At 39.1% G+C, this 8,537-nt stretch overlaps 1 non-coding gene across 1 annotated transcript; it reads left to right on the forward strand.

The window, feature by feature from the left end:
• Positions 1-1,458: 1,458 nt before the first annotated feature.
• Positions 1,459-1,562, forward strand: LOC112798489 (small nucleolar RNA R71). Its single transcript, XR_003200099.1, has one exon. It is a non-coding gene; the product is annotated as a small nucleolar RNA R71 (small nucleolar RNA).
• The last annotated feature ends 6,975 nt before the right edge of the window (positions 1,563-8,537 follow it).

Here is an 8,537-nt window from a genome sequence, read left to right on the forward strand (position 1 = left end):
AACTGGCACAGTGGAAAGCTAATGCCCAGGAATTTGGATGGAGCTGCGTAGGGGCAAGGTTACAGGACCACAACACCTCGGACTCCAGGTCAGTAAAAGGAAGTCGGACACCCAGCTTAGAGAAAAACAATCATAGGCGTAAAAGAAGAGCTTCTCGGAACTGTCTAAAGGCGGGAAGCAAACTCTCTCCTCGGAATCCGGGGCTACTAACTCATAATCCCTCTCAGACTCCCTATCCTCACATATGCTACATTGCCTACGAAACCTAGCTAAATACTCAGTATCTACCACAGAAGGGACTCTTAAAGGAACAGGATCTACCCAACCAAGACCACTCGGAATCTTGGTCGACATTGCTTGAAGAACCTTTCGAGACATAAAAATCTGGCCTACAAAGAAGAATACAAACAGCAAGGCAAAAATCACATAAAAGCAAAACAGCAAAAGCCCATTCAGCAAAGCAAGAAAACAAAAAGTTCTTTCAGAAGAAAATGCAGCCACTCGAAAACAAAATACCAAAGAGAAAAGAGCCCCCCCACATACAAAATAACCAAAGCAATGGCGACGCCTCTTTTCGGGGCAACCCAGGCATAGAAGAAAAAGAAACAGAAGCATATGTGTGCAAAGAAAATGAAGACGAGAACAAACCTGGAAAAAAGGAAGAAAGGCGACAAGCTCCGATGCAAGGAGAACGAAAACGGCGGCGCGGAGGAAACCCCGGAAAGACGCACAGAAAAAAATCGGAGAAGAAGAAAACAAAGAAGGAGCGGCGCTCGAAGAAGAGGTGGCGAAAACTCAGAAAAATGAAAAGGGAACAGAATAAACGAAGAAAATGAGGAAAGGGGCAAATAAATAATGCCTTCACAGAGCCCGAACGGAAATCGAGGAGAAACGATAACAAGCAATAAATGCTGAAACGGCCATTTTCAAATTTTGAAAAAACTACTATGCCCGAGCTCAACCTCTCAAAAAGGACGAACTCAGGCAGGGGCACTGTTCATACCCTGACCGAGCTCCCCAAAACCGGTCAAGATCATAGAAGGCCCGACCTCGTCCCAAGGCCCAAGCCTGAGGTCGGACCTCGGACAAATAGGCTAAGAAAGCCCATCAAAAGGAACGAAGCCCAAAACCTAAAGGCCGAAAAGGCCTGGGAAAGGCGGTTCCGCAAAGATAGAGATAAAACTCCCAAAAGATAAGATAAGATAAGAATATCTTATCCAGGGAAGATCACGACCAACTACTATAAATACACTGGAGCACCCAGGTATAACTCATACTCTAATTCTACTAAAAATCTGCTTGGACCCATGCTAACTTAAGCATCGGAGTGTCATTGCAGGTACAACCACCAGCCGCTCGGCTCATCAAGCTCGGGTCACAGAACCCTCACCTCGGGTCTTGCCAGACGACCGAGCTACGCGTTTCAGGTAACCCTCGGAACAGGTCCATTCTGAAAACATGTCAGATGGACATCTTTTGGTCAGCTGCTTGTATCTCTCCCAAGCTTCATAGAGGGATTCACCATCTTTTTGTTTGAAGGTTTGAACATCCACTCTCAGCTTGCTCAGCTTTTGAGGAGGAAAGAATTTATCCAAGAAGGCAGTGACCAGCTTATCCCAGGAGTCCAGGCTATCCTTAGGTTGTGAATCTAACCATATTCTAGCTCTGTCTCTTACAGCAAAAGGGAAAAGCATGAGTCTGTAGACTTCAGGATCAACTCCATTCGTCTTTACAGTATCACAGACTTGCAAGAATTCAGTTAAGAACTGATAAGGATCTTCAGATGGAAGTCCATAAAACTTGCAGTTTTGTTGCATCAAAGCAACTAGTTGAGGCTTAAGCTCAAAGTTATTGGCTCCAATGGCAGGAATGGAGATGCTTCTTCCATCAAATTTGGATGTTGGCTTTGTGAAGTCACCAAGCATTCTCCTTGCATTATTATTATTATTTTCGGCTGCCATGTCCTTCTCTTGTTCGAAAATTTCTGAAAGGTTGCTTCTGGATTGTTGTAATTTAGCTTCTCTTAATTTTCTCTTCAGAGTCCTTTCAGGTTCTGGATCAGTTTCAACAAGAGTGCCTTTATCCTTGTTCCTGCTCATAAGAAAGAGAAGAAAACAAGAAAAGAAAAAGGAATCCTCTATGTCACAGTATAGAGATTCCTTTATGTTAGTAGAAGAAGAAGGGGGTAGAAGAAGAGTGGAAAAGAAACACAACTGTGAGGATGGCAGAGATGTGAGATGAGATGTTAGGATATGAATGAAGAGAGGTGAAGAGAAGTGTTAGTAATTAAATAATTAAATAGAAGAAGAAAAGAAGAGGGAGATTTCGAAAATAATTTTGAAAAAGAAGTTAGTAATTTCGAAAATTAAAGATAAGGTGAGATTAAAATTAAAATTTAAAACAAAAAGAATTTTTGAAAAAGAGAGGGAGAATTTTCGAAAATTAGAGAGGGAAAAGTAGTTAGGTGGTTTTGAAAAAGATAAGAAACAAACAAAAAGTTAGTTAGTTGATTGAAAAAGATTTTGAAATCAAATTTTGAAAAAGATAAGAAGATAGGAGGTTAGATGAGATATTTTGAAATCAAATTTTGAAAAAGATAAAATTTTTGAAAAAGATAAGATAAAAGATAAAAAGATATATTTGAAAAAGATATTTTGAAAAAGATTTAATTTTAAAATTGACTTAACTAACAAGAAACTACAAGATAAGATTCTAGAACTTAAAGATTGAACCTTTCTTGACAAGAAAGTAACAAACTTCAAATTTTTGAACCAATCACATTACTTGTTAGTTAATTTTCGAAAATTAGATATAAAAGATAAGAAAAAGATTTTGAAAATATTTTGAAAAAGATTTTTTTGAAATTTTCGAAAAATAGAAAAAATTGAAAAAGATATGATTTTTTTGAAAAAGATTTTAGAAAGATAAGATTTTTAAAATTGAAATTTTGACTTGACTTGTAAGAAACAACTAATTTTAAAAATTTTTGACCAAGTCAACCCAAAATTTCGAAATTTTGGAGGGAAATAAGGAAAAGATATTTTTTTTGATTTTTGAATTTTAAAGAAAAACACAAAAATGACCCAAAACATGAAAATTTTGGATCAAGACACAAGATGTATGCAAGAATGCTATGAATGTCAAGATGAACACCAAGAACACTATGAAGATCATGATGAACATCAAAAACATAATTTTGAAAAATTTTTGATGCAAAGAAAACATGCAAGACACCAAACTTAGAAATTTTTAATGCATGAAAAATATGAATGCAAAAATGCACATGAAAAACAACAAAAGACACAAAACAAGAAATCATCAAGATCAAACAAGAAGTCTTGTCAAGAACAACTTGAAGATCATGAAGAACACTATGAATGCATGAGATTTTCGAAAACAATGCAAGAAAATTTTTAAAAGCATGCACTTGACACCAAACTTAAAAATTAACACAAGATTCAAACAAGAAACACAAAATATTTTTGATTTTTTATGATTTTCTAATTTTTTTGTATTTTTATAATTTTTTTTTTTCGAAAAACATTTTTTGGAAAAACGAAAAATAAAAGAAAAATTTTTAAAAAAAGATTTTTGAAAAGAAAATTACCTAATCTGAGCAACAAGATGAACCGTCAGTTGTCCATACTCGAACAATCCCCGGCAACGGCGCCAAAAACTTGGTGGACGAAATTGTGATTCCCTTTTTCTTGTAATTGGATTTATAAAAGATGTATACTCTGAGGGCATTGTTTATTTCCTTCACAATCTCGTTCAACTAACCAGCAAGTGTACTGGGTCGTCCAAGTAATAACCTTACGTGAGTAAGGGTCGAATCCACAGAGATTGTTGGTATGAAGCAAGCTATGGTCACCTTGTAAATCTCAGTCAGGCAAATTAAATATTATTTATGGGTTTGAGGATAGGAATAATAAAAAGAAATAAATAATAAAGGGATAGAACACTTATGCAGATTCATTGGTAGAGGTATCTTTTAAGTATATACAGCTGCTGCATGGCTCAAGGACGCCTGCTCTCCTACTCCTTCTACTCAATCCTTCTTACTCCTTTCCATGGCAAGCTTTGTATAGGGGTTCACCATCAACTGTGGCTACTTTCATTCCTCACGGGGAAATAACCTGTGCGGCTGTCACTCGCACAGCTAACCAGTCTGGAGGCATCACCCATGGCTGATAGCTACATCCCATCCTCGCAGTGAAAACTATGCAACGCACTCTGTCACAGTACAGCTAATCACCGGTTGGTTCCCGCTCCTACTGGAATAGAATCCCTCTTTTGCGTCTGTCACTAACGCCCAGCAGGTTAAAGTTTGAAGCACGTCACGGTCATTCATGATCGGAATCCTACTCGGAACACCACAGACAAGGTTGGACTTTCCGGACTCCCGGAATCCTACTCGGAACACCACAGACAAGGTTGGACTTTCCGGATCCAGATGAATGCCGCCAACTATCTAACTTATACCACGAAGATTCTGTTGGGGAATCTAAGAGATACGCATTCAAGCTCTGTTGCATGTAGGACGTAAGTGGTTGTCAATCACTCGCGTTCATAATTGAGAATGATAATGAGGGTAATCTGACTCATCACATTCATCATGTTCTTGGGTACGAATGAATATCTTGGAATAAGAATAAAAGAGAATTGAATAAAAGAAGATAGAATTTCATTAATACTTGAGGTACAGCAGAGCTCCACACCCTTAATCTATGGTGTGCAGAAACTCCACCGTTGAAAATACATAAGCAAAGAGTTCAGGCATGGCCGAATGGCCAGCCCTCTCTAACGTGATCAATGATCCCCTAAGATGAAGAGTAAAACAAAACTGAGATCAAAGATGAGATCAAAGATGTCTAATACAATAGATAAATGTCCTATATATACTAGACTAGCTACTAGGGTTTACATGAGTAAGTAATTGATGCATAAATCCACTTCCGGGGCCCACTTGGTGTATGCTTGGGCTGAGCTTGATTAATTCACGAGCTAAGGCATATCTTGGCGTTGAACTCTGAGTTATGATATGTTTTGGGCGTTCAACTCCGGATCATGACATTTTTCTGGCGTTTAACTCCAGACAGCAGCGTGTACTTGGCGTTCAACGCCAAGTTACGTCGTCATTCTTCGAATAAAGCATGGACTATTATATATTGCTGGAAAGCTCTGGATGTCTACTTTCCAACGCCGTTGAGAGCGCGCCAATTGGGGTTCTGTAGCTCCAGAAAATCCATTTCGAGTGCAGGGAGGTCAGAATCCAACAGCATCAGCAGCCCTTTTGTTAGCCTTCTTCAGAGTTTTGCTCAAATCCCTCAATTTCAGTCAGAATTTACCTGAAATCACAGAAAAACACACAAACTCATAGTAAAGTCCAGAAATGTGAATTTAACATAAAAACTAATGAAAACATCCCTAAAAGTAGCTCAAACTTACTAAAAACTATATGAAAACAATGCCAAAAAGCGTATAAATTATCCGCTCATCACAACACCAAACTTAAATTGTTGCTTGTCCCCAAGCAACTGAAAATCAAATAGGATAAAAAGAAGAGAATATACTATAAAGTCCAAAATATCAATGAATATTAATTTAATTAGATGAGCGGGACTTGTAGCTTTTTGCTTCTGAACAGTTTTGGCATCTCACTTTTTCCTTTGAAGTTTAGAGTGATTGGCTTCTCTAGGAACTTAGAATTTCAGATAGTGTTATTGACTTTCCTAGTTAGGCATGTTGATTCTTGAACACAGCTACTTTATGAGTCTTGGCTGTGGCCCTAAGCACTTTGTCTTCCAGTATTACCACCGGATACACAAATGCCACAGACACATAACTGGGTGAACCTTTTCAGATTGTGACTCAGCTTTGCTAAAGTCCCCAGTTAGTGGTGTCCAGAGAGGGAACCAGAAAAACCAAGATCTGATCTAAGAACTAGATGTCCAAAGATGAAAAATACAATAGTAAAGGGTCCTATTTATAGGGAACTAGTAGCTTAAGAATTACAAAGATGAGTAAATGACATAAAAATCCACTTCCGGGCCCACTTGGCGTGTGCTTGGGCTGAGCATTGAAGCATTTTCGTGTAGAGACTTCTCTTGGAGTTAAACGCCAGCTTTTGTGCCAGTTTGGGCGTTTAACTCCCACTTTGGTGCCAGTTCTGGCGTTTAACGCTGGGAATTCTGAGGGTGACTTTGAACGCCGGTTTGGGCCATCAAATCTTGGACAAAGTATGGACTATCATATATTTCTGGAAAGCCCAGGATGTCTAATTTCCAACGCTGTTGAGAGCGCGCCAATTGGGCTTCTGTAGCTCCAAAAAATCCACTTCGAGTGCAGAGAGGTCAGAATCCAACAGCATCTGCAGTCCTTTTCAGTCTCTGAATCAGATTTTTGCTCAGGTCCCTCAATTTCAGCCAGAAAATACCTGAAATCACAGAAAAACACACAAACTCATAGTAAAGTCCAGAAAAGTGAATTTTAACTAAAAACTAATAAAAATATACTAAAAACTAACTAAATCCTACTAAAAACATACTAAAAACAATGCCAAAAAGCGTATAAATTATCCGCTCATCACCCACCTACCTCACCATTCAAATTCAAACCACTTTCCCTCCCAAACCCACCCATAATGGCCGAACCCTACCCCTCTCTTCACCCCTATATAAACCCATCTTCACTCTTTCATTTTCACACACCCTAAACACTACTTCTCCCCCTTTGGCCGAACCACAAAGCCATCTCCCTCTCCTCTATTTCTTCTTATTCTACTGTCTTCTTTCTTCTTTTGCTCGAGGACAAGCAAACCTTTTAAGTTTGGTGTGGTAAAAGCATTGCTTTTTGTTTTTCCATAACCATTTATGGCATCCAAGGCCGGAGAAACCTCTAGAAAGAGGAAAGGGAAGGCAAAAGCTTCCACCTCCGAGTCATGGGAGATGGAGAGATTCATCTCAAGGGTGCATCAAGACCACTTCTATGAAGTTGTGGCCTTGAAGAAGGTGATCCCCGAGGTCCCTTTCAAACTCAAAAAGAGTGAATATCCGGAGATCCGACATGAGATTCGAAGAAGAGGTTGGGAAGTTCTTACCAACCCCATTCAACAAGTCGGAATCTTAATGGTTCAAGAGTTCTCTGCCAATGCATGGATCACCAAGAACCATGATCAAAGTGTGAACCCGGATCCAAAGAATTGGCTTACAATGGTTCGGGGGAAATACTTAGATTTTAGTCCGGAAAATGTGAGGTTGGCATTCAACTTGCCCATGATGCAAGGAGATGAACATCCTTACACAAGAAGGGTCAACTTTGATCAAAGGTTGGACCAAGTCCTCACTGACATTTGTGAAGAGGGCGCCCAATGGAAGAGAGATTCAAGAGGGAAGCCGGTTCAATTAAGAAGGCACGACCTCAAGACCGTGGCTAGGGGATGGTTGGAGTTTATCCAACGCTCAATCATTCCCACTAGCAACCGGTCCGAAGTTACTATAGACCGGGCCATCATGATTCATAGCATCATGATTGGAGAGGAAGTGGAAGTTCATGAGGTTATAGCCCAAGAACTCTATAAGGTGGCGGACAAGTCCTCTACCTTGGCAAGGTTAGCCTTTCCTCATCTCATTTGTCACCTCTGTTATTCAGTTGGAGTTGACATAGAAGGAGACATCCTCATTGATGAGGACAAGCCCATCACTAAGAAAAGGATGGAGCAAACAAGAGACCCCACTCATCATGAAATCCCTGAGATGCCTCAAGGGATGCACTTTCCTCCACAAGACTATTGGGAGCAAATCAACACCTCCCTAGGAGAATTGAGTTCCAACATGGGACAACTAAGGGTGGAGCACCAAGAACATTCCATCCTCCTCCATGAAATTAGAGAAGATCAAAGAATCATGAGAGAGGAGCAACAAAGACAAGGAAGAGACATTGAGGAGCTCAAGCACTCCATAAGACCTTCAAGAGGAAGAACAAGCCGCCATCACTAAGGTGGACCCGTTCTTTAATCTCCTTGTTCTTTATTTTTTCTGTTTTTCGAAAATTATGCTTTATGTTTATCCATGTTTGTGTCTTATGATCATTAGTGTCTATGCCTTAAAGTTATGAATGTCCTATGAATCCATCACCTTTCTTGAATAAAAAATGTTCTTAATTGAAAAAAGAAAAGAATTGCATGAATATCAGATTTTATAACAGATTAATTATTTTGATGTTGTGGCAATGCTTTTGTTTCTGAATGTATGCTTAAACAGTGCATATGTCTTTTGAATTTGTGGTTCATGAATGTTAAAGTTGTTGGCTCTTGAAAGAATGATGAAAAAGGAGACATGTTACTGAGGATCAGAAAAATCACAAAAATGATTCTTGAAGCAAGAAAAAGCAGTGAATACAAAAAAAAAAGAGAACGAGAAAAACGAAAAAAATAGAAGAGAAAAAAAAAGTAAGCAGAAAAAGCCAATAGCCCTTTAAACCAAAAGGCAAGGGTAATAAAAAGGATCCAAGGCTTTGAGAATCAGTGGATAGGAGGG

The sequence above is a fragment of the Arachis hypogaea genome, chromosome 4 (genome assembly GCF_003086295.3).
Source record: "Arachis hypogaea cultivar Tifrunner chromosome 4, arahy.Tifrunner.gnm2.J5K5, whole genome shotgun sequence".
Taxonomy (NCBI): Eukaryota; Viridiplantae; Streptophyta; class Magnoliopsida; order Fabales; family Fabaceae; genus Arachis; species Arachis hypogaea.